This window comes from Homalodisca vitripennis, chromosome 8 (genome assembly GCF_021130785.1).
Source record: "Homalodisca vitripennis isolate AUS2020 chromosome 8, UT_GWSS_2.1, whole genome shotgun sequence".
NCBI lineage: Eukaryota > Metazoa > Arthropoda > Insecta > Hemiptera > Cicadellidae > Homalodisca > Homalodisca vitripennis.
Genome location: NC_060214.1, coordinates 81,494,427 through 81,520,832, shown reverse-complemented (window position 1 = coordinate 81,520,832; position 26,406 = coordinate 81,494,427).

The following is a 26,406-nucleotide window of genomic DNA, read 5'->3' as shown; positions in this document are numbered from 1 at the left end:
CAGCCAGATAGGTGGGTCTGCATAGACGGAAGATTAAAAGCGAAAACAGTTAAACAACTGTTATTAAAATGACTATTATTGTTCTCTGTGCATTGCACAAATTAAAGAGATAATTTATTTGCTTAAAGTTGTATTGTGTTTGAGCATTTTAAAAGTTTAAACGAGAATTTACTTAGTTCAAATATTTAAGAACAGTTTGTTAGGTAAACATCAGTACGACAAGGAGCACGTACTTTTCGGTTCGTTAGATCCAGACACACAACTGTTGTTAGTAGACTGGGTATGTTGTTGAACATGCAGCTACTGCTGGCCGTCTATTTAATGTCATTGTATGGCATATGGGCGTTAGTTACTTGTTACCTAGGTCACTTTAACAGATTATGCCTTGAATCTATCCTTAAATTGAATACAGCTTTTCATTTGTCAAATATAATGAACACCACGGAATGCTATCAGAATAAAAACAAATCATATATTTCATTTATATAAAATGCAATAAATTCTCTAGTTAAAACATATTAGTAAATAACTTTCCCTACAGCTATCCAGATGTATTTCTAAAAAAATATAGTATATAGTGCAAATAATGTCTTCATGTGGTATGAACGTGAAGGCCTAGGAACTAAGATTTAATAATGACATACATTTTAAAATAGTTTTTACGACCACATTGTACAGGTTCAATCAGATAATCTTTTAATTTGTTACATAAAATAAAAACTAATATCAATTTAATCAGAGATTTATACTAGTTTAGGATGTAATTTATAAAAAGTATTAAATTATTATTTGAAGAATTTATTCCATACAGTTTTTTCAACACTTGGTGTATCATAAATATAAAATCTAACTTAACAAAAAATGAAATGAAAGCTATTAAATCGCTCAAAAAGAATAACGATATTATTATTCTACCAGCAGACAAGGGTAACAAAACTGTAATTCAAAATATTAATGATTACTGTAACGAAGTACAGAGACAACTGGCTGATGATGAAACTTACCAACTACTGCAGACAGATCCAATCAAAGAATTTAACGAAACCATAAAACCGTTTTTTGAACAACGAGGAGAAGACGAAAATGTATCACAGAGAACTATAAGCATACTATCACCAAAAGTCCCTAGAACTCCAGCATTTACACACTTCAGAAAATTCATAAGAATGTCAGACCACCACCATGTCCATTGTTGCCAGTTATGGTATCCCGACTGAAAGAATATCAGGTTACATTGACGACCAACTACAGCCTTTTGTAAAACTACTTCCATCTTATGTTAAAAATAGTAATGATTTTATTGTTAAACTGTCCCAAATTACCCAACCTTTACCAAACAATTTACGACTAACCACAATTGATGTCACATCACTATATACCAACATCCCACATGATGGAGGCATAAATGCAACTAAACATTTCCTTGAAACCAGATCCGCACATTCAAAGCCCTCTACTTCTATCTTTTAACACTAATAAAGTTTATCCCAAAAATTATCCCCAAGTTTAACCCTGTTCGTATCAGAATGACAGGTCACCGTTACAGTATTTTTCATGGAGATGACAAGCCCCTCACTGTACATTCCAGGGAACATAGTCAGGACAAAATCGAAGACTGTTATAAATTAAAAGGCATCAATAATGATCCATTCCGTGCCAAGGAAAATATAAATAGGTTTAGTTTGAGAATGAGCGAAACTGCTCATAAACATGTTTTAAAATCAAAATTTCCTTTAGGTTAGAACATTCGTAAATTTCTACAATTATTTTTTTACTCGTTAGTATTTCTGATGAAACGTCAGCTGTGAGGTATTTTCCTCTGTTTATTATTCTATTGCAGTTATTTTTCTTGTTTATACATAGTTAGTTTAATTATTCACTTTTTGTAAATATTTATACACTATTTATTCTTATTTGATGAAGTATGTTAAAGACTTACGAAAATTCATAAAGAATTTACCAGTATTTGGTTTTTATTTTTATTTTTGCATGAAGAAAACACACACACACACACACACACATATATTTATTTATTTTTATATATGACATGTTTTACAAAAATACATTTAGAGATTTCAGTTTCTTATTGAAAGATATTTTTAAGCACCTGTACAGGGCATACTTATTTAAAAATTTTATATTCAACAATAATACAGACAATTATTACGGATTTAATGATGTATCCAATTATTTTTACATTAATTTAAATAATATTCAACAAGATATTATGTGAGCATAATAACACATATGGTATAATGATATACTATAAACAATTTTCACGTATACTAAAACTAAGTATTTATACCTATGCCTTTCATATAAATAAATATTTTGCACTAGTAGAAATTTCCCGTTCTACAGGAGTCCCAGTTTACTAACAACAGTCATGTGTTTAAGACTAATAAATAGGAACGAACTTTATACTCCACTTCATACTGATTTTGTTTGTGGAGCAAACAATCTTTAAATAGCCAAATCTGACGTTGTTAAATGTTTTATTTTTCAGTCATCCTGTATCTAGAATACGGTAATAAATTGTTCTTTTAATTGGATATGCATCCTTATTAGATTGCATTTTTAAACGCATACAAAAAGTAAAATTAGGAATATTTCTCAGATTTATGTTAAAAACATAAAATATTATTTAGACGGTTTGTAAAACGAGGCGAGTATAACAGAAAAAATGGAGTAAATTATTATTATTTTTTTATTCAAAACATAATTTGAGGTAATATAGACACTGTAATATAAAACACCTTTTTATGAATTGTGCTTAAAACGAAATCTAATTAAAATAGTTGAAGATGTAAATTACTTTAATTGACAAACCTATATTTGAACCATATCTATTTGTATTTTAAACATGTTTAGTACATTGAATAAACTCTTGATTTTTAGATCTAAATTGAAATGACATACCATCACTTTTTTAACGAAGTAGACTTTTCAGAATAACTTTTCTAACTGGAAATCGTTATTAAAGCGCCAAAAACTCTTATATAGGGAAATATTATTTCAATGGGTCTACGCTAAATGAAGAAGTTGGATCTGGACTAGACATTTGCATTGAATCAGGAACTCCTGAAATTGAAAGAGATCGGGCGTGCTGTTTCATTTGTATTATTTTATATGAAAGAGATTTAAATAGATTCAAGATTAGAAACTTATATTACGAAAGTCAGTCAGAAAATTAATTTGTCATTCTATATTTTTCTGAAATTCTTTGAATACATAATTATGGCATTGGAATGTTAAATATTATTACAATTCTAGTAAGCATCTAACACATCAGTGTTAATTAATTTTTAATGTAATTCCATATACCATAATATTTCATTTAAAAACAGGATATGTAAGCGTTAGACGTGTATGTTTTGTTCTATAATTTACGGCGACCGTAAGAAGCTTTACAGGGACCAAAGGACTTTGCGGTAACCCGCCACTGAATCTGGAGGGTGGCGTTACAGCTTTGGCTTTAAGATTCAAAGCTCTATATTTGTAAATTATAGGGTATACATGATGATACGCATTATAACAAAGAAATTAAACACTTAAAGCAATTTTCCCTGTCATATTCAAGTATTTTAAACATCTTTCAAATATACTATACGTGTATTTACTAATATTAATCTTCACCACAGAACAACGCAACAGTAGTTCCACACTATCAATAGGCTTTAGAGACTATGGTCCTAAAGAGACTATGTCCAATTTGCAATGGTTCTAAGGTGGTAAGATCTAAAACATCTGGCAAAAACGGTATTTAGGACAGTTTTTCCAGAGACATAATTGATTAGTTCAATTAAAGGTTTAATCCAGCTAAATTTAGTGCCAAGGATGAGTGTTTCAATTACATAATTCCACAGATGCTTCTTTAGTTGTTAAATAATTATATATTATATATTAAGTGTTAAAATAAGTGTGCTTACATAAACTATTTTTGGGGATTTATTAAAGAATCACACAATTACATCTAAGGTCATTCTTTGTAGGAGTCACATACATTCACATATAATTCAATTACTTCAAAATATTACTAAATAAATTAATATAATTGTATGGTTATATAATATTTACAACGAATTCGGTTTAAAAATATTTAAGATATATTTTCATTAAAATGACTTCCAACGTAATGTAATGGTCATACAATAGAGGCAAAACGTTTAAATTTTAATGTCTCAATTGGTGAAATCACTGCACGTTTATTTAGGTAACGGTGTTTGTAACACATATAAATGTAAAAACAAATGTTATCTAAATCCTGTGACAAATCAAGTTGTCATGTAACTGTACAATCTCTGTTGGTCACTTCTCTCAACAAACAGCTGTGTGCAGCCACGTTTAGTTGAGTCGATACACTATGTAGTCGACTCTATCTATATTTACTGGTGCACTGCTTTTATAGATTGTTTTTGATTTACAACACAAAATGTCCATCAATGAACTTTTAAGACCACATATTTATATATTTATACCCGTGACACACAGAGTATTTATAAGTGTTTAAATACTTCTTGTAAATGATTCCCAACCCTCTCTCTCTCTCATTTTCTGCTGGCGAACCCAAACACGACGTGTAGGAGAAAGTCATAGAGCTCTATCTGATGGAATTTCTTGCTCACAAATCTTACAGTTAGAAAACGTTTAGTCATTTATCACTAGGCACGATACGGTAGAATTGCCGGATATGACAGGTTAGACTTTAATTTATTATTATATAAAGAATTATAATTTTATATGATAAATTACATAATGAACATAATTCTTTGAGATTATCATACACACACACACACACACACACACACACACACACAAACACACACACACACACACACCCACACACACACACATACATTTCAGAAAAGAATTTTGTAGAAGACAGTTTTGTTTTGTCGGAAAAGAAAATTTCAATAAGATTATTGTACACTTTGGTAACGACATTTTAAATGAGGGGAAACCTCGTTTTAAAATGAAAGTTAAGAGCGCAATTCACAAAAACGAAATTAATATATAGTAATGGTATTTGTCTGCATCTCAGAAGCATAGCTTATATATTTTTGTGTATTGACAAAATTTCATAATTAGTAAATCGTTTTAAACTTTGTTCGTATTAAAAATATATTTATTGAATTGTTAATTATATATGGTTTATTGTTGATATTTCTGTTAGAATTTGTTGTATATTGTTGTTGATCTGTTAGTTGTTTTCTGTATATTATTGATGGTTTGTATTTGTTTATTTATTGCAGATGGTTTTGTTAGATGTAGCTTGAAAAAATGTATTGGTGATTTTTAATTGTAGTTTATTTATTTATTGTTGATATTTTTGTGAAAATTTGTAGTTAAATAATTTGCCACAGAATTTAATGTTCAGATACGTGTTCTATTAAATATAGAAAATGCTTGTTGTTACTTTATCAAAAGTTAAAAGTGTTGATATAATGACGAACTAATAATTGTACAAGACTGGCTGACAACTAATATTGTATGTTGTAATGAATTTTGTTTCGTATGTTTAATAGTATTTCCGCGCGAGCTCTGTGAGCTCTTGGAATGTTGAAAAGTATTGTGAACTTTCTTTAAATAAAGCATTTGTCTACTGTCTACTGTCCACTGTCTACACACACACACACACACACACACACACACACACACACACACACACACACACACACACACACACACACACACACACACACACACACACACACACACACACACACACACACACACACACACACACACACACACACACATATATATATGTATATATATATATATTACAATTCTTACGTAATGTTTTACAAATTTAAACAATTTTTGTACATAAATATAAACTATAAGAGTACAAAGTGTAGCTTTAACTATTTTGTCTCCATAGTACATTATGAATATGTAAAAAATAAATAAGTCATATTCCCGTGTATTGATAACAATTTTTAAGTAACAATAAAATTGTCTGTAGCATACCCTGCAGCTAATTGAACACGCTATTCTGGAATTAATTAAGTGCTGTCTTAGTCACAAACCACTGGACTCCAATGTCTCAAGTCCAATGATATCAGTGGATTATGTGGGAAGGATTACTTATATTATTTTTCTATTATAGATATTGAGTATATATATTACATTATTTAAAGTAAATTTATTTCTTTATTGATAGTATTTTATGCGATTAATTATTTTTTGTACCTCTGAGTTGTTATATATTTATAAATAGTAAAACATATAATGTAATAATATAGTTTTGACAATGAATAATCTCAATTTTTCCTAAATTAAAAAAAAAATATAAATATCACCAAACCATACAGCTGAGACCGATAAAATGAGTAGTTTTTTTTAAGTTGCTTAAACGTAAGTATATTTGATCATTGAACATACGGGACGAAATATTTTCTGTCTGTCCGCACATACTTCGAGGCGGAATTGACCGATAATTTTCAATCAGTCTTTCCTTTTTTACAGTAAATTATTTTGTGGTACAAGCTATATCTTCCCTGATCTATAAGTTTTTACTAATAATTACTTTTAATAAATTAATTTCTAATTAAAAATTTACATTAGTCCAGAGGCAGTTGTCTTTTAAAATCGATTTAATTTTAATATAACATTAAACTTCTATATATAGTGTTTGGTATTCTCAAGATCCACGATTTAGTCCAACTATATCTAGTTCTTTGCAGATGGGGACACCACCCAATAAACTTTGCCGAGATACCCTACTACGCTACATTAAAGTTTCAGTGAGGTTCTTATTGTCTCGTTGAACTGCCGGATTTATAGGAAAAATGGTCATACTATTATTTGAAACTATCCATATTTGTGCTAGATGATACCCTTGCTAAGCGAATAGTTCATAAACAAAGAAAGCTAGCTGATCCTTTTTCAGAAGTATAAGTTTATTGTTAATAAAGTATATTATACTTTAATATAGTTTTTAATACATATGTTTACAAAATACAGCTACATTAATGTTCTCCCTATATTTTCAATAAAATTTGATTCGCTATTGCACTCACTTTCTGCTATGGAATTGAATGATGTGTAAAATACATTTATACTACTAAAAATCCTACAAATTGTATTGGGTACATCAGATTTTAATATGGCGTGGATCTCATTTCCTTAGGCTCTATATTCTTTATCTGTCAACGTCTTAAGATTTTGTTAAGGCCTTAAGAGCCTTTAAAAATTGGTAGCAAATCTAAAAAAGAATACCGTGAGTTTAGCAAAAATCGGATAATAACGACAGATCACTTGACCGAGGCACATTGTCTCAATCACAAAATCAAATCATTTCATTATATTTACACAAGTATAAACTAGTTAGAATACACAGTGCTTGTATTGTGTTTGGTTTATTGTGGTGTATTGAATTACATCATATATGGCGTATATAACTGAGTAGTGGTATTAAATTCACCACTATTAAACCATAGCAGAATTATCTAGGGGGAATATTCTGGGTTTATGTGAAAGGATATTATTCCTAATACAAATATGGTAATAATATTATAATAGCTGTCCACTTAATACGCTGAGCGAATTTAATGACCAAAAGGGCAATAAAACTTTCTATCCTATCTGGCTATGTGCATATCAGCACGATATGCCTAAAGGTATTTGTGTATAAACTTGAAATTTACATGGAAAGTTTGAAGATGTCTGAATTAAATATGTGGTGTTTTATTACAAATGACACCAGTCTGTAAGTTTTTGATGAGTGAAATCAAGGCCTGTTATTAACTTGATTCCTGGAGCACGTATTTTAGGCAATAGTTTTGCATACAGTTAACTTCGACATAGCCATCACAAATTTCGTAATGTTGCATATCCTGATATTTTATTTTGATAAGCTTTAGTAAGACATAAGTTTCCGGTCGACAACGTAATAACAGTTTGACTTATTAACTTGAATTCTTAATTATTGTGGTAACACTTAAGAAGTTAATAGATTCCACTTTTGTTTGTAGGTTTATCTGCCTGCCCCAGCATCTTTCAAGGAACGTTGAGTTTTAAATTAAAATTTAATGTGTATAAGATTATAAATATATAGGGAACATCGGCTGTAATGATAGTGAGGTTTGGCTGAGCGTTACCAATGAATTTCGGCATATAATCTCTAAATATGTGTTACAATTATCACAACGAAATGAAATTAATACATACTTAATTGAAAATATTACCTTATCATAATGATTACACAGGCATCGTGTTTCCATCTGGATGCTCTTTAGATATGAAAAAAGGCCAAAATCTCTCTTGTCTGTATTATTGTTTCCAAAATATGTAGCGGTAAAGATGTAGTTGCTTGTTGTATCTTATGGATTTTAATAATTATTAATTGTCAAATATTAAAAAAACCTTCTGTGACGGTTTAACTGTAATTCATAATTTTAAGTGTAATATATGGTAGAACTCCAACTTCTGTAATTTGTATTTAATGTTTCGTGTATAAAGAAATGCTGCTATAAAGGCTTCTTTAAAGAATATCAATATGTATATTGCCAGAAAATTAAGGTTTGTAACGAAAGCATTAGTAGGGACCCGGAAACTGAGCAGGAAGCTTGATCCCAAGAGCCTAATGAAGACAACGTGTAATTTAGAGTTGGTTTAACTTTATCTGTCAGAAACTTTTAAGCTGTTGGGCTTTGCTAATTTCCTTGGATACTCTTTCTCTATTGATAAGACGGAACAATCCAATTATGCATTTAAAGCAACACAGTGGCCACAATATTTTCTAAGAACTCAACTTTTCAAGAAAAACTTTATCTAAATTGACTCCTTACATTGATTGCAAGGTACTTTTATCATTCCTTATATCAATAGAAAATAATCATGGACTAAAAAAATAAATAATTTTAATTAGGGACCTTTTCCCCAAGAAACGATAAGGAAGTATGAGTTTATAAAGTTTTTGGACCAAGATATGAGATAATAAAATAGTTTTTATACTTACTGATATTTTAAAAGTGGTCGGAAAAAACATAAAGAGCATATCCTGTTTATATTTAACAAAAATTTTTGTGTATATAAACTAGTGTCTGTTGCTATGAGAATTAAATAGAAGAGCAATAATTACATAATTTTGAATACCAGATTATATCTCATTATTTAACATAAATATTTTATTCAAGTGGAAAATGTCTTTGTAGTTTAGATGTGAGTGCTTTTTTGTACTTAATTAAGCACGTGCCTGTAGTATTTTCCTTTCAGTAGTTCTTTGGTTATATGATAGATTAGAATTTATTTATAACTTAGTAAAATCTTACGAAACGTGAGAAAAATCATATAATAGAGTATTTTAAATGTGCTTGTAGATGATCACAGGTGAGGGCATTATTGTCAGCCCCTAGGAGAAATAGGCCACTAAATACTTACTGAATTCAAGCACATATAATTGGCAGTATTAGTCATAAGATCTCTCGTATCTTACAAGCCAAAATAAAATATAAATGCCAAAGAAGTGTTTCATAAATAATTTATTACGATACGGAATTTTTATGAAATATACTTGGTACTTTTTATTAAATATACATATATCACGTCACGCCGCGAAACATACCTTACTACCTACATTTTAGTTCATTTTTCAGATTTCCAGTGGAAAACTGTCATAAAGATGGATATATTTGAGTAGTAGCACAATATGCAACATTTTAATTTTCAGCTAAATCCGTTCTTGAGGCCATTGCTGACGACGTTATTATAAAAAACATATGAATACATATAGAAACTAGAAATATTAAATGTTTATGAGAAAACCAGTTTAAAAATTTTAGCTCATTAATGACATGGTACAAAACATAAAGTTTACTTAAAAATGTCCAAAAATAAAGTAATTTAAAAATCTTACAATTAGCAGTGTTATGTTATGATTTTGATTTAAGGATTAAATTTCCCCTTATAAATAACATGATAAGTCTTGAATACTATGTACAATTATCTCCTGTACAACGTATCTAGTCTTGTTATACCTAAAAAGGGTTAATGAGAATGCTTTGTAATAATATCATTTTCAAGGCTACTTCCGTTTCCATGAGGTTTTTTGTAGGTTCTAGAGTTGCGTCTAAAATCACATAGTACTTTTTAAATGTTAATTCAGTTTTATACAATTCATCGTGTTGATACTTTTGGAAATGTATTGATATGAACTAATGTTTTTTATTCTGTAATAATTCAGTAGTGTAAAAGAAAGGCAAGTCCTTAAACTAAATTCATTAGGATTCTGAATTTGAATATTTTCAATAACTTTCTTGCGTCGTTAGACTTTGCTTAAGCATGATATATTTAAAAACTTAAGAAGAAAGATATATCACATTTTTTTATTTTATTTAGTATATTGTATCTTCAAATGAATGAACCGTAACATGAATAGAGCACTTTAGAAATTCTTTAAAATAGATTGCTCTATAAGATTTGTCCCAAGTTAGCGAAAAAGACAGGAGGTCTGAGAAGCGCGCCCCTCCCAAACTCGGAGCAAACCAAAAAAAATCACATGCCACTAGTGGGAAGAGAGACAAGATTTCGAGTACAAGAATTATAATTAATAGGTGGCAAACATTTCCATGCAAAATACAATTACTTCAGCACCACGGTGCACCGTGTAACTTAAGAACTAAATAACAACAGATAAAATTCCAATATAGACAATAACATAATAAATAGAAATAAATAACATAATAAATAAATAATATAATATAATATAGAAATTAGATATATAAATAACAATTTCAGGTACGGCAGTAGTATATCTAAAAATTTTAACAGGTAATTTTTTATGAACTGAGGGAAGGGAAAAGGTTGTAGAATTTCTAGGCCCACTAATTTTAAAAAGTAATTTGGTTTCAAGTTTGTAGCCGAAAATTAAAAAAAAATATATATATTTAAAGCCAATTTTCGAAGGAGGCGGGGGCTTAGTTGCCTCCACGAATCCGAATTAAAGATGAAATCCTCCCCTTCAGTTCATGTAACTAAACTAAATAAACACTGGCTAATATACTGGCCCTCCTCCAGATCTAACATCTGGCAGCGCTCCATACAAGCCAATCCTCTCAAGTGGTATAAGAAGAAGAAAAAAAACATTTTTGATCCAACCTTGTTCAAGATGAATACAGGCGCTCCGGTTGGATGCCGGTACAGTAGCGCTGGCAGGGCGCGGGCATTCCATTTTGGTTTCAGTATGTTACCATTGGGCAGACTCGCCGCACCATTCCGTTGACGGCACTCACGGGGACCCTAATGAATCCCAACATAACCTGTAGATATTTAGAAAAATGTTATTGCAACCTGAGAAATAATAAAAACTTAATTATGTTTGCCACAAAGTATATATAAAATATTTAAATTTAACAATTAAAAATAACGATCTGTAACTAACAGTACCTTTTAAGTATTGAAAAACTGTTTCGTAAAAATAACTCAAGACACCAAGTATTTTAAGATACACTACTTGGTGACAATATTAAATATTACATAGGCTAGAACAGCCATACTAAATGATTAAGCGTGATAACAGTTACTGGTAACTATAATTCGCTGGATATTAATCATTCTATTATAATATTATAATAATTTACATTTTATTATATTAATTGTAAGGTAGGCCTAATAATAATTATATAATTTACAAATAATAACAGTACATTATTTCCCAAATAACAATAATTAAATTATAATCCGTTCACGCTACTATAAGGCAATTATTAAATAATAAAATTGAAATCATGAATGTTGCCACCCAATTTTGCACGCAACACAAAACACGAGGTAACAAAAATTTGCAAAGTCTGTACCGTCTCGCTTACACTAAATAAAACAAAGTGTGTACACGGAATAAATAATTTCCGTTCGCCGAACGGATCAGTTAGAAAGCACTAGAGCAAAAATAAAAAACTTAACTTGCATAGTAAATAAATTAACAAATTTAGAACGTACGAAAGACAGGATAGAACACTTTGCGACACGAACACGTACACGAGGAACACAAGTTACAAAATAATATATATAAACTACTTATAACTAATCTACGATAATATATGTCTGGGTGGGAGAGAAAACCGCCAACTAATTAAGTAAAGAGAGTGAAAAGACAATTACCTGAGGGTTTATACAATATTTTATAAATTTCATATATAATACATTACTAACAAATATTCTTTTTGCCGTTTAATGGCATTTATTTTACTTTTCTCTGCGCATGACTACTAATATTAAAGGCAATATCAAACAAAAACTATTGTACTTTAATTAACTAAACATTACATTAACTACCATAGTAAACCATATTTGACACTTAAAATTAAAAAAACTAAATTTTCAAGTTGTCAGTACGTAAGTGAATTAATTGTTCTGTTGATAGTTAAAAATTTAATTAGAAAGCTTTAACTAATAGCAGAAGTTTTAAATGCAATTAAACATTAAACATATTAATTTTCCAATAAATTCTTGATCTTAAATTTACTGTACACAGCTTATTTTGATAGTAATGTTATTGAACAAATTTACAACAAGTTTCAATACAACCGAAGATATCTACTGACATAATACCTAAACTACATCTCCATTCACAACCAATATCCCCACAAATCTAACATGACAACAACGCAGCACCGGAAGGAATGGATAAATACTTCTTACATGACAATCCGTTAAAGTAGTGATGAAGTAGTGAACTGTTATAATTTAAATCAAATTATAGATTCGTATCATTAACGGAAATGCGTTATCTTCGAATTGAACAGAGACATAACTTACTTATCTTTCTCAAAACAAGAGGAGGAGTTATGTAAAATGTGAAAAAAACATGACGTAAAGTTTTGATTTAACATCAATAAAACATTGAATAACTGTATTATATCAGTCTAAGAAACAACTCCACTGAGTATGGTTGGAGTCTACGAATTGTTCCGTTATTGAAATAAAATACTTTATTGGGTTACTACCTCAATAGCATCTCTGTTAACAACCAATATCCCCCCCAAATCTAACATGACAACAACTCAACACTGGAAGGAAGACAGACCGGATATTGCCTGTCACGTGACAAATTTATCTCAGATGTTCCCAACACATAATGACACCTAAAAAGTCTATAACTAGTTTATTTGCAATGAAGGAGGAGGAGCTCTTCTTATTGGAATATAAATTTTCTATTATTTCACAAAAGAAAACTCACAATTATCCAATAATTTGTGTATTTTTCACGAGGCTTTTCGACATCGAAGATGCCATCATCAGGTGTGAATTAACAATTTAAAAACAAATATCAGCTGAGTTAAACTAACAAGATTTATATGGTTAAAATTAAAATAAAATAATATAAATATTAGTATATGTATAAAAGTTTGGGTCAAAAAATTTAGTTATATTTTAAAGGAATGGTGAATTTTGAATCGGTCCAAAATCATTGTTTAAAATTTTATCTTTGTGTTTTGTTATGTATAATGTTTCATATGCGTCGAGTTCTTCTTGTTTGTGGACTTGTTTTAATAATGTAAAGTTTCTAAAGGTGTGGTTTGTTTCAAAAGCATGTTTGGCAATAGCAGATTTATCAGTTTGTCCATATTTATAATATCTTTCGTGTTCTTTAAATCTTTTTTTAATGGTTCTTTTTGTTTGGCCAATATAAATTTTATCACAATCTTCACAGTTAATTTTGTAAATGCCACTTTTATTTTCATCTAAAATTTTATCTTTAGGATTTCCAATTAAGTTATTTATCTTATATGGTGTGTAAAATGTTATATTCATGTCTTGATGTTTTCTAAATACTTTTTTAATTTCTTTATAAAATGGACCATAACTCATGGATTGCCAGTTTCGTTTTTCTTTTTGTTCACTTTTTAAAGTTGTCCTCGATGTTTTTGATAAATTCTTCTTTTGTTTTTTTAATAAACTGTCAATTAATTTAGTTGAGTATCCATTGAAAGCTGCTATACTTTTTATGTTTCTTATTTCCTTCATGTATTCATCGTGTTTTAAAGGTGTTGTAAGTAATCTATTAATCATTGTGTGGAAAGCAGCTCTTTTTTGGGAGGGTGGATGGTTCGAATCGTGTGGTATGTATCTGTTGTTGCAAGTGGGTTTTCTGTAAATGTCATATTCTATGTCGCCATTATTCCTTTTCACTAATACATCTAAAAATGGCAATGATGAATTAGTTTCAATTTCACAAGTAAATTTAATAGTCGGATAAAATTTATTTAGTTGATTAAAAAAATTTTGAAGGTCTTGGTTTTTGTTAAATATGGCAAAAATGTCATCAACATAACGCAACCACACTCTGGGGAAATAAGTCATATTTTGTTTAGCGTTTAATTCAAATTTTGCCAGGAAAATGTTTGCAATAAAGCATGATAAAGGGTTCCCCATTGCTGTCCATTCAATTTGTTGATATAACTAATTTTCGAATTTAAAAGTGGTTTGAGACATGCATATATATACTTTTATACATATACTAATATTTATATTATTTTATTTTAATTTTAACCATATAAATCTTGTTAGTTTTACTCAGCTGATATTTGTTTTTAAATTGTTAATTCACACCTGATGATGGCATCTTCGATGTCGAAAGGCCTCGTGAAAAATACACAAATTATTGGATAATTGTGAGTTTTCTTTTGTGAAATAATAGAAAAAATAGTTTATTTGGTCTAAATAAACTTTCTAAATAAAACATATTTTTCAAATCTAAAATTTTTCAACATAGATTTGTTGCTTCATCTTATTGGTGTACCATTGCTTTTTATAATACTGTTTGAAGTTTCCTTAAAAAAAAAAAAAAATTAGAAATATTTAGGGTAGTGTACACGAATTCATCTTAAGAAGTAAAAAAATTATTGGGATATAAAATATTTAAAATATGATATGTAATAGACCAACTGTAGTGCAATAAAAATGGTAGAACATATGGATAATAAGGCCCTAGTAATAATTTTTTATTTATTTCAATGTATTCTTGCTACATCTCTTGTTTTGAATGTTTTATAAATACAATATGATTAGTTGATATTCGTCTAATTTTATAACTTTTAAGGCTGTTTTTGCTCTTGCCGCTATAACAACATCTCTTGCTGCAAACGTTATAGCCCTGCAATTGAAAGATATGCGTCTCCTGCAAACTAGTTCCGATTCATTTAATATTTAACTTTTAAATCCAGCATTAGTAGGCCTGAAGATGGACATAAAAGATATCCCTTCAAAAATGGTATGAGGTTATGTGCCATAAAAAGTACCTAGAGTTGTTAGTCTACATTATTTTACTAATCGTTATTGAGATTCGCTGCGAAGGAGCATGGAATTAATCGCTTTTTTAGTGAGGTAGTATATAAATGTTAAATGGTTTCTTAAACGCTAAATAGTTTGATTGGCCCGTTTTAAAGTGCTTCATATCTAATACTTTTTCAGAAGTAAAACCAAAGATGTGTTTTTTAAAATATTTATTATTTTTGTGCTAACTGCTTCAAAACAAATGGCAAGCCTTTACAATACATCGAAAACAAAATCGTTAAATTATGCTTGCTTATTAAGCTACTTATAAAGTATATGCTCGTAAATATAGTATTTGTTTTTGTTTTTTGGACGTAAAAAATATTCCTTAAAAAAATTTTATGAGATTATATGCAATCAAAAGTACCTACAGATGCTGGTACACAATTATAATACCAATCGCTATTAGGTTTCGCTGCGAGGGGCAATGGAATTATTAGTTTTTCTGGGGAGAGGGGGTATATTTAATTTTTAATGTTTTCTAAGGTGCTATATAATTAGATTGGGCCGTTTTATAGTGCTTCACATCTAATACTTGTTCATATGTAAAACCAAAGATGTGTTTTTTTTAATATTTAGTATTTTTGGTGTCATCTGCTTCAAAAATAATGAGAAGGCTTTTGCAATACATCGAAAACAAAATCGTTATATTATGCGTGCTTCTTAAGTTACTTATAAAGTATATTCTCTTAAGTATAGTAGTTCTTTTAATACTTAGCATCCTGGAGAATATTAACATTCAATAAAACACACGTTAAATGTACTAAGTTGGTGCGGACTTTAAGAGGGTTACCCTCTTTTTATTAGATGTGAAGGGCTCTTACAATCAAAATAAAAGATAGAAGGATTAGGCAAAATAAAAATTACAATAATGTGTTAAGCCTCGTGCGTATATTTAGTCTAAAGTTGTACTGAAATACTGATTACATGTCAAGATGCAAGAATAAATCCAATAACTAAAATGTAAGGAATTAGAAGAGGTTGCGAAGCAATTCCGTAATTTTTATACTTAAATTCCGTGCAAATTACTTCTATAATCTATAATTATAGAGTATATAATAAGCGTAGGCCTATAACTTTTTGAGCTTCAGAACATCATGGTACGTATATATGAGGCTACGTAAACCGACATTTTCAATATATCATCAAATAGGGATGGGGTTTCTGAATTCCAGAGGTGCCGTGGGCCAGAAGATTGAGGGTTGTATTATCTCCAAACATTATACGTGCTGGGAATCAGGGATTAGTCTTGTACAACAAGATCTTGGATGGGCAATATACACTCATGTTCCATAACAACATATCACGTTCATTTGGGAAACTGTTTTGTTATTCCAGATTATAATTGGCTTTACATGAAAAGTCAGTCTATCCATCCATGTTACCTTCTGTTAATTGTCTAGAGACTCTACGATTGCTTTTCGTGGTTAATTATAAATTAGTATACCCATTATTTTAGTTTCCATAGAAAATTCACAAATTCGTTATAATATTCTGCACTTTATATTTCAATTTACGATATGACAGTAAGTGACAAAACAACCACATATATCAAAATGATTAAGAAGAAATAAATTATTTACTTTTTCAGACTAAGAAAAAAGATTGTTACTCGTGTGCTTTAAAAAAAAGTTATTGTAGCAGTAATTGTCAAAAAAGGTTTTCCAATAACGGGTTCACCTCTATACCCTTGTATTAATAGTCCCTTATTTAAACGGTCAACACCTAAAACAAAATAGTCAATCTTTAAAATCTGTAATACCTAATAACATTCCAAACCAATGTATGCAAATATAGTTTATAAAATGTTTTATTCTTTACTCTCTCAAACAACCAGAACTATTCTGACATACTAAATCTGTGATATAAGACGACTTTGGAATTTATACAATTTTTATTTCTTTAGACATAGGCTATTTCGCGAACTAGCTTATATCGAGAGCAAAGAGACATATTCTCACACCCAATTTCCGTTTTGTTAGAACTCTTCTGCGGCTAATGAATTATCGTACCCTTTCATCTTCTCCTAAAATATAGATATGTATGGCAGCTGAAATATGCTTTGTTAAATGTTTGATTGGAACCGTAAAAGGACAAATGCGTTTACTATAGTCAAACCTCAGTAAAATGTTCAACTTGTTGCTTCTCATTTTATCTCCTAGTTAGTTATATAATGTGATAAAGTATTCATATACTAACATTTTATACAATCCAATGCACAATTTAAAAATATACCAGTTTATTTTCATATATTTACAGAACTAATATAATTACATCGAATATTCAGAAGGCTGATAATTATCACGCGTAGTTATCATTACTAGATGGTCTGTCTTAAACTTGAAAGCAATTATACTTTAACTGACACATTGTGAGTGTGATTATATTACATTTCCTTTACATAGGGTCTTGCACCTCTACGGAACGTATCTAAGGGATAAAATATATTTACCTGAATTAATATAATAATTCTCGTAATAGTGGCAATTTTAAACTTAATAATCAGAACAAATTTTCTCGGCTATGATTTATGTGACAGATCGTCTGCCATCGTAACAAAATATTAGTATCGAGAAAACTGTGAAAATACGTTTAAACATGTCATATAGTACAATTAAACCGTACCATATAACTGATGAAGATGTTTACGCCTCAGTTGACACACAGTATACGTCAGAGTTGTAATAATTTATAAGAATTGGATTATCTTCAATTGGGGAATATTAACTAACTGTTTATTATATATTTCGCTATATATAGATTAGTTATAATTTCCATTGAAAACTAAAAGTCAAACTTCTAACTGTTTATTAGGTTTATATAAAACAATACTTTAAAAACTCTATGGCAAAACATTAGTATTACCATTACATATATATATATATATATATATATATATATATATATATATACATATATAAACTTCTAATATGCTTATTATAATAAATGATTAATAACGATAAACATAAGCACAATATGAAAAATTGGTTTTGCCAATAAAGAGAAAAAACCAAAAACACTATTTTGCTTAGTAACACAAATTTAAAAAAATGCAATTGAGTCTAATCAAATAATTATGAGTGTTGCATTTTACAGGAGTATAACAAAACATACATACTTTTATTGCCTTTGGAACGAATTATTTTCGATTTATTTTACTGCACATTCCTATATCTAAGTACATGAAAGAACGTTTTGTTTGTAAAATTGGCATATCTCCAATAAAGAGGTGGAAGTAATAGGTGGGGTTGGCCAATTATTATTGGCACCGGCATCTATACAGACCTCTCTAACTCACAACTTATCCACATAAATACATTTACAGTCTGCTTTATACTCGATTTATTTATATCAATTAGAATTTTATATAACATTTTAACAAAACCAGATGACCTATCAAAGAAGGAATGATCCTATTATTTTTGACTACAATCTATCCGGCACTGCATTGAAGAGAGTATCGTGTTTTAGGGACCTGGGTGTGACAATGGCCTCGGATCTCGGTCCTGGGGAGCACATGGGGAGCATCTGTATCAAAGATAACTCCTCGCTGGGCTTTCTGTGTAGATCGTCAAGTGACTTCCGATCTCCAAAAACCTTGGCAACAATTTTTAAAACGATTGTTAGACCTATCCTGGAATACGCCTCCGTCATCTGGTGTCCTTGCCAATCAGGTCACATTGAATCTCTGCAGCGGCTGCAGACTAAATTCATAAGATTGATGGGATTACGGCTTGGCTACTCATATCTGGACGTTCCGGTTGAGAGCTTGACAAAGGATTTTGGACTTCCTTCCTTGCGGGCGAGAAGAAAATTGGCTGACCTTTCGTTGTTGCACAAACTGGTGAACGAGGTATTTGACTGTCCTCAGCTACTTGACCTACTGGAATTTTTGCTTCCAGGAAACACTCGCTCTCAGGACATCGCTAGGAGAGCCATGCCCACACTCTACAGTCATCACAGTTGTATTCCTCGTCTGAGGAGGGAGGGTAACGAAGTCTCCGGTGAGGTGGACTTCTTCAGCACCACTCCGGCTGCCTTCAAGAAGTGCATAAAGACAAATAATCTTTCCACCACAGACATAATGTGAATACTCCTATAGCTTTATTAAATATTTCTTGTTCTTTTCAGTTGTTCTCTGTTGTTGTACTTAATATTTTTGTTTATTGCCATTTGTTATTTATTACTACTGTTGTGAAGCTAGACTGTGTGATTTTTCTTTAATATGTTCAGTTTTCATATCGTAATTGCATTGTTGACGTATTTTTATCCTACTTCATACTTTATTATCTGTTACTTCTTACTTTCTATAGTTTATATTGTTACCCTACTCATGTTATTATTATTATCTTTGTTATTTATAAAAACATTGTTAATTACTTTTATATTATTATATTTTGTTCAAGCATGCTATCTCTACCATAATAAATCAATTGTAAAAATGGGTTACCGTTGGAAATAAAATAAATAAATTTCAGTTGTGAAATCTATGCCATGTTTCCATATGGGTTATAAATATTTTTCAATAAATGATGCAAAGAAATCTCAGCAAACGCTTTTAGACACTTAAAAAAACAACTTTATAATAGGCTGGATGGGCAGCTATATAAATGGATAGAATAAAACCGGATCAAAGAAAGAAGAGGATGCTGACAACAAAATTCTAGGAGTGGTGATCTGTAATGTTTAAAGTAAAATATCTGAGATAAGGATGTTGACGGACCAGAAGGACTGATAAAATAGAAAAGTTAAAAGGATTAGCGAGTAGTGAAGAAACTTATGATGAGAATATGTAAACACAGTTCATTATTCGGGGTTTCAAGTTACTGTGCCAAAGTGGACAGAATGTGTCTCACATACTTACTGGTAAGCATTAAGAGATGATTTGGCAAAACCAGCTATTGGTGTTATCAGGACTTACCAATGGGCTTCGGTCACACAAAACAAAACCTAATCGTATAAACAATTCCTGCGTAAACCACTCCATTTTTATTTATAAGAAAGTTAATTCTGATGTGGGACTTATATGAAACATGATACCTATCTCGTATTATATTTTTAGAGGTCTTAGAAATACTATAGTCCAAATTTTATTGTAAGATTACCACACTCTAAAGTAAACACTATGCATACTACGGTGTCCTGACTGATACATGAGACAGTTACAGTTAAAACCCCATTGTCTTAATTAACAATATTCTTCAAATTTGTTTAAAATTTTCTTTTAGATAATTGAAGTGGCATAATTTAAACTAAGGATGGACTATTTTGGTAATAGAGCTTGAATGTTTTATATTAATTAATGATTAAATTAATTAGTCATAACAAATTATTATATCTAATTTGGGAATTTTCTGTACTTTTTCACACATATTTCTCAATAATTAATAAAATATCACTTTATAATAATTAAATTATAAGACTACTGAAGCAATATTTAATGTTTCGGAAAATATGTTACCCTTTTAAAATATGTTACGTGGATAAAGTATTAAAATAATGAAAGTCTGTTATTCAAAACACATTTACATATCGCACAACGTTATTTGATAAAGACGTGAAAGTAGATTTTATTCATACATTGGGTAAGTTATAAATAGTACCATAAAAATGTTTTAACCTTTATAATGTAAACAATGCTTATAGTTTTCTTTTAAACTTCATAAACATTTGTTGAACTAAATGTATTATCTATATACTAAAATGTTGTTAAAAGCTACGCAATAGGGTAATATGGACCTAATCGATAAGGAATCATATATTTTATTGGTGACAAGAAAACATTGAAATAAATAAAAATTATTACTAAGGCTTTATTATCCCATCTGTTCTACCATTTACGAGTATATTGCAATAAAGTTGGTTTATTACATATCATATTTTAAATATTTTATATCCCAATTATTTTTGTACTTCTTGAGATGAATTCGTATAGACTACCCTAAATATTTCTAATTGTTTTTATTTTAACGAAACTTCAAACAGTATTACAAAAAGCAATGGTATACCATTAAAATAAAGCGACAAACCTATGTTAAAAAATTTTTGATTGAAAAATATATTTTATTTAGCAAGTTCATGTAGACAAAATAAACTAGTTATAGACTTTATAGGTGTCATTGTGTGTTGGGAACATCTAAGATAAATCTATCACGTGATAGGCAATATCCGGTTTGTAACTCTCTGTCGTCCTTCCGGTGTTGATTTGTTGTCATGTTAGATTTGGGGGGATATTGGTTGTAAACAGAGATGCTATTGCGGTAGTAATCCAATAATGTATTTTATTTCAATAACGTAACAATTCGTAGACTCCAAGCATACAGAGTGTAGTTGTTTCTTAGACTGATATAATACAGTTATTCAATGTTTTATTGATGTTAAATCAAGACTTAACATTATATATTTTTATATTTTACCAAACTTATAAAGTTTTCTTATGTTTCGAGAAAGATAAGTAGGTTATGTCTCCCTTCAATTCGAAGATAATGTATCTCCGTTAATGATACGAATCTATACTTTGATTCAAGTTATAACAATTCATTACTTCTTCACTACTGTAACAAATCGTCACCCCTAGTAAGCAAGTATTTAAGTTTAAGTATTTATCACTAAAATGAGTAAAATACGATATGTGATACAAGCTCTGAATTTAATCAGATATCACGATCATAAATCAACAGCAAAACAGGGTTGTATTTGATTTCCGGATGTGTTGGAATTGGTTGTTTTCAGAAAGTAAATATTGTCTGACACATGTTTTTGTTCTCATCCTTTATTGCGTGAAATAACTCTACTCTGCGAAAAGCTCACATTTTAAACGATATTTATGTAATAAGCAATGTAACACAAAATGTAATAATTTATATACAATAGAATCTAAATAAAAAAGTAAACCTCTTAGGACATTTTAGTTCTAGTAAAATAATCAGCAAAATTTTCCAGCTATATCAAAACGGTTATTTTATTCGCTATGATAAATTATTACAAGCAGAACCATAAACAGATATCAGTTCATAATCGGAACACAATAATTCACTGAGCCTTCCTTTCCAATTCCTTGCACTATAAATATGTTGCCATGCTATCTCGTTTTAACGGAACAGAGCGGCCCTTTACTGTTTAAGTTCTCGTTTTCATGCATAATAACGATGGCAGACAAAAAGGTAACGGACATATTAAATAGTTTTTGGAAATCGGCTTAAAGACAATTTTTGTTTCATCACAATTAATTATATTGATTTATTCTTTACCAATATTTGTTTTATGTGGATTTTAAAGTTGAGTAATACAGTAAATATTTTTTTCAGTAAATTATACTTTAAATGATTATTAAATTGCTTGTTTTAGATATTAATGATTTGCTCTGTGTTACCGAAGCCTATATCTTGAAGTGCTTGAAAAATATAACTTCTCCCTGTCACGCATCTTTAATTTATTCATGCAACATGCGTTCTATAATGATGCAAGTCACTTGCTAGTCTTATGTGTAACCATTATGACAATGAAAAAAACTGCAAAATAAATATTAAATAAGGAAAATCATATTAGATATTACTGTGTGACATTTTCAGACATTTATTCATGGATTAAAAGTAAAAAAAAAAATATAGTGAAAATTGAAAAGTGCTGAAAATAGTCAGCAACAGGACTTAATTTCAGCGCGCTTTTGCATTCTAGTGCCTTAGACAACTGAAACGTTTATTATACTCTAAATTGAAAGATAAAATAAAAAAAAAGTAGATTTTGAATATATCATACGGCAATATATACAAAAAAAAATATTTCATTTTATAGGATTTAAAATAATTTCATATTAATTTGGTCTAAAACTTTAGCGAGGCATGTTTTGTGGCATGCGGTGGCTACTCCTACCTCTTATACTTTAATACAATGGCTTTGTTTTAATATATTTACCTTCGGAATGTCATTATGGAATTGAATAATTTAAAAACAAATCTATGTTATGTTTTATGTAGTTTCCATGTTGATCTTAAAAGAGTTAAAAAATTAGTTGAAAATGTGTTATCTAAAAATACTACACAACTTTAATTATAAATAATTTTCCTAACTTAACGACTAACGATATGAATATATTTTCAGTCCTTTTTTCTGACGGATTTGGATGTTTAAGATGTTTTTAAATGTCTAAAAAACCAAGAAAGTTCATATTAAACCCTTGTCTCATTAAGTTTATTACATTGATACACTGGAGTAGAATCCTAATGGAAGAAACAGAGGAATTTAATTTTTAACAAAAACCAGATTTACAAGTTTGATAGCATATCATCTATGGTAAATGATTTATTTGATAATTATTAGAAATAATTTTATCTATGCATGGTAGGGAATAAAGAAAGTAAATAACCCGTTTATTTTTAATGGTAATAATTGGTTGAGTTATAGTAACGGCATCATTAAACTCGATGTTGCCTAGTATATGGTACTCTTCGTGCTCAATATGAAATTATAATTTCCCTTTTGATTTACTACACCACTGGACTATCAACAGTTCAGTGAAATGTTTTATATGAATGTACACGAAAGAAACATTTTTTTAACGTTCCTAATCATATTTTGATTCCCAGGTGCTACATCAATATATTGGCTACATAGCACTCTAAAATGTTATTATATCATCTTGATGTTTTACACATTAACTTTGATGTTTCACTTAGACAAAATTGGTCGGTATTGATGAGGCAACAAATTTAACTACACAAATATAAATTTCATCCCAATTGACTCGCACTTTGTAAAGACGTAAAGAGCAATCAACTTAACTATGGATTATGCAAAGTCCTGTAATCACCTTTTTACTTTTTGTCCACAGGAAGATTTCTGATCGTTATACCTATTGATACCTGAGCACTGATATCAACGGTATGACGAGTTGAAACTCTGCATCAACCGAACCCCCTCCCCTTATTGATGGCAATAACTATATTCACAACCCAATTTAAGTATAAAGGATTTGAAATGCTTCGACTGTTTTTTAAAATTATATAATATTTTCAAATAATTTTTATCTTTACCCGTTATACCGTTGATATCACTGGCTCAGATGGTCTGGTTCACTCTGTATACTAATAAAGCACTTAACGAATTGCAGTTTCACGCTTTGGCAAATTAAAATAACTATTTGCAACAGTTATGACAATTTTCGTAATACATCTAAACTTCGTATTCTAAATTGTTCGAACTTAATCTATATAACACCCATTATTAGTTACATACGTTAGGTGAGATTAATATGAAAAAAACTTAAGCGAAAACAGAACAAGCAGCGTAAATCAATACAAAGCAACATCATCCCTTTTATAAATATTAAATCATTAAATAATTATTTTTATTTGTTTATCTCTCAAAACTTGTAATAGAAAGATTTTAGATTTATTATAAACCTAACCAATATTATTTATCGTAAAATGTTATTGATTATAATACTTGAAAAGAATGCGATTGTTTAAATTAAATTAAATAGATTGATTAACTAAAGTACAAAAATACATGTATAGCGTGAAGAAGAGAACAATTATTTTGTAATTAATAGTAAAATTGTTTTGTCAGCTAGTTTAATTGAGTTAGGCGAAGTTTCAAACACTAATTCGGTCACATGGTAATGGTTAATTATTTACTTTTACAAAATATATCATTTAAAAATTATGAATATTATCCCTAGCATTACTTCATTTTGAGTCACGTAGTTTCCAATGAAAATACTAAAAACTTCACTCCCGTATCTAAGTAAAGATGTTACATTTGTTGGAATAGTTATGTTTCATGATAATATTAAAGTGGCATATGTGTCTACTCAGTAAGTTAAAAAAATACATTCCTCTGGTAATTTTTTCCTTAACATTACTGTTACCCACAAAGCCAATAGAAAAGTTTCGTTAAAACTCAGCCAGTCACTTCTTAATCATTATTTTAATATTTATATTCACATAATGTAATTACATGTATTCTAGGCATATAATATATTCCTTGTGCAAACAGCAGGCAATGCTCTCACCTCTCCAAACTTCAAACTCCTCTTAGCCAAACTTATGTCTAGTTAAATTTTTTTCTAGATAATATTTTTCCGTATAAACTATTCACTTACTTCTTTCTTTTATTTATCCAAAAAACCTTATAAAAACTTAGGCAATGTATCAACTGAATAGTTCTAACATTCACGGAATATCATCTTTTTTCAAAAGGTATATAATTAAATTAAAAACATATATTCAATTTTAAGGATTCCTTTTTATAGTAATATAAATTTTCACATATCCCTTGGCCTATCACTTTACATAAGTTTAATTTAATTTTATTGCAATGTATAGGATGAATATTAATACATTCCTTAAATATTTATAAGTGAATTAACTAACTTTCTTACAAAGAGTAAGTACCCAAGAAGAAAACTAAGTCTTTGTGCATATATGATAGCAGTAATCTTATTACCGAAGTACCTAGGACAAAGGCCTAATGGAAGACACTAAGTAAGAAAATCTGAGACGAGATACATTATCTCTACAAAGGCACATTGTCAGGTCAGAGAGGTTCTTTGTTAGTATTGAGCTGAAAATCTCATAGCTGTGAACCAACTCTTCTATAAAGCAGGGAGAAATAATTGTATATTTAAGCAGTTTTATGTAGCTAAATTATTGTTTGACATATCGATACAAATAATTTACCTTTAAAACCAACAACTTTAGCTAGAAAATCTTAACTTTTATATAATTTCTAAAATGTTAAAAAAAATTATCGCATCGTTGAAACAATGTGTCTATGTTATTAATTTGTCGAAACATTCATAAGGATATAAGAGATTTTTAAAAAGTTGTATAATTTCCAATTAATTACATTTGTATTATGAACATATTATATTTGAAAATGGAAATTGAAACATAACCAATATTTAGGATACTTAAAATAAATTTTTCTCACGCACTAATACGTATTTATATAAATTATTTGCAGTGCGTGGACTGTAATATAACCTTTTCCAATTTTATAAGTATATATATATATATTTGTACCGACATATTTACACATTATTGTTATGGCAATTATTGTAAACTAAATTTTCTCCAAATGTATTTTTAACTACATTTCTCTTGTAAAACAGGAAAATAAACGATA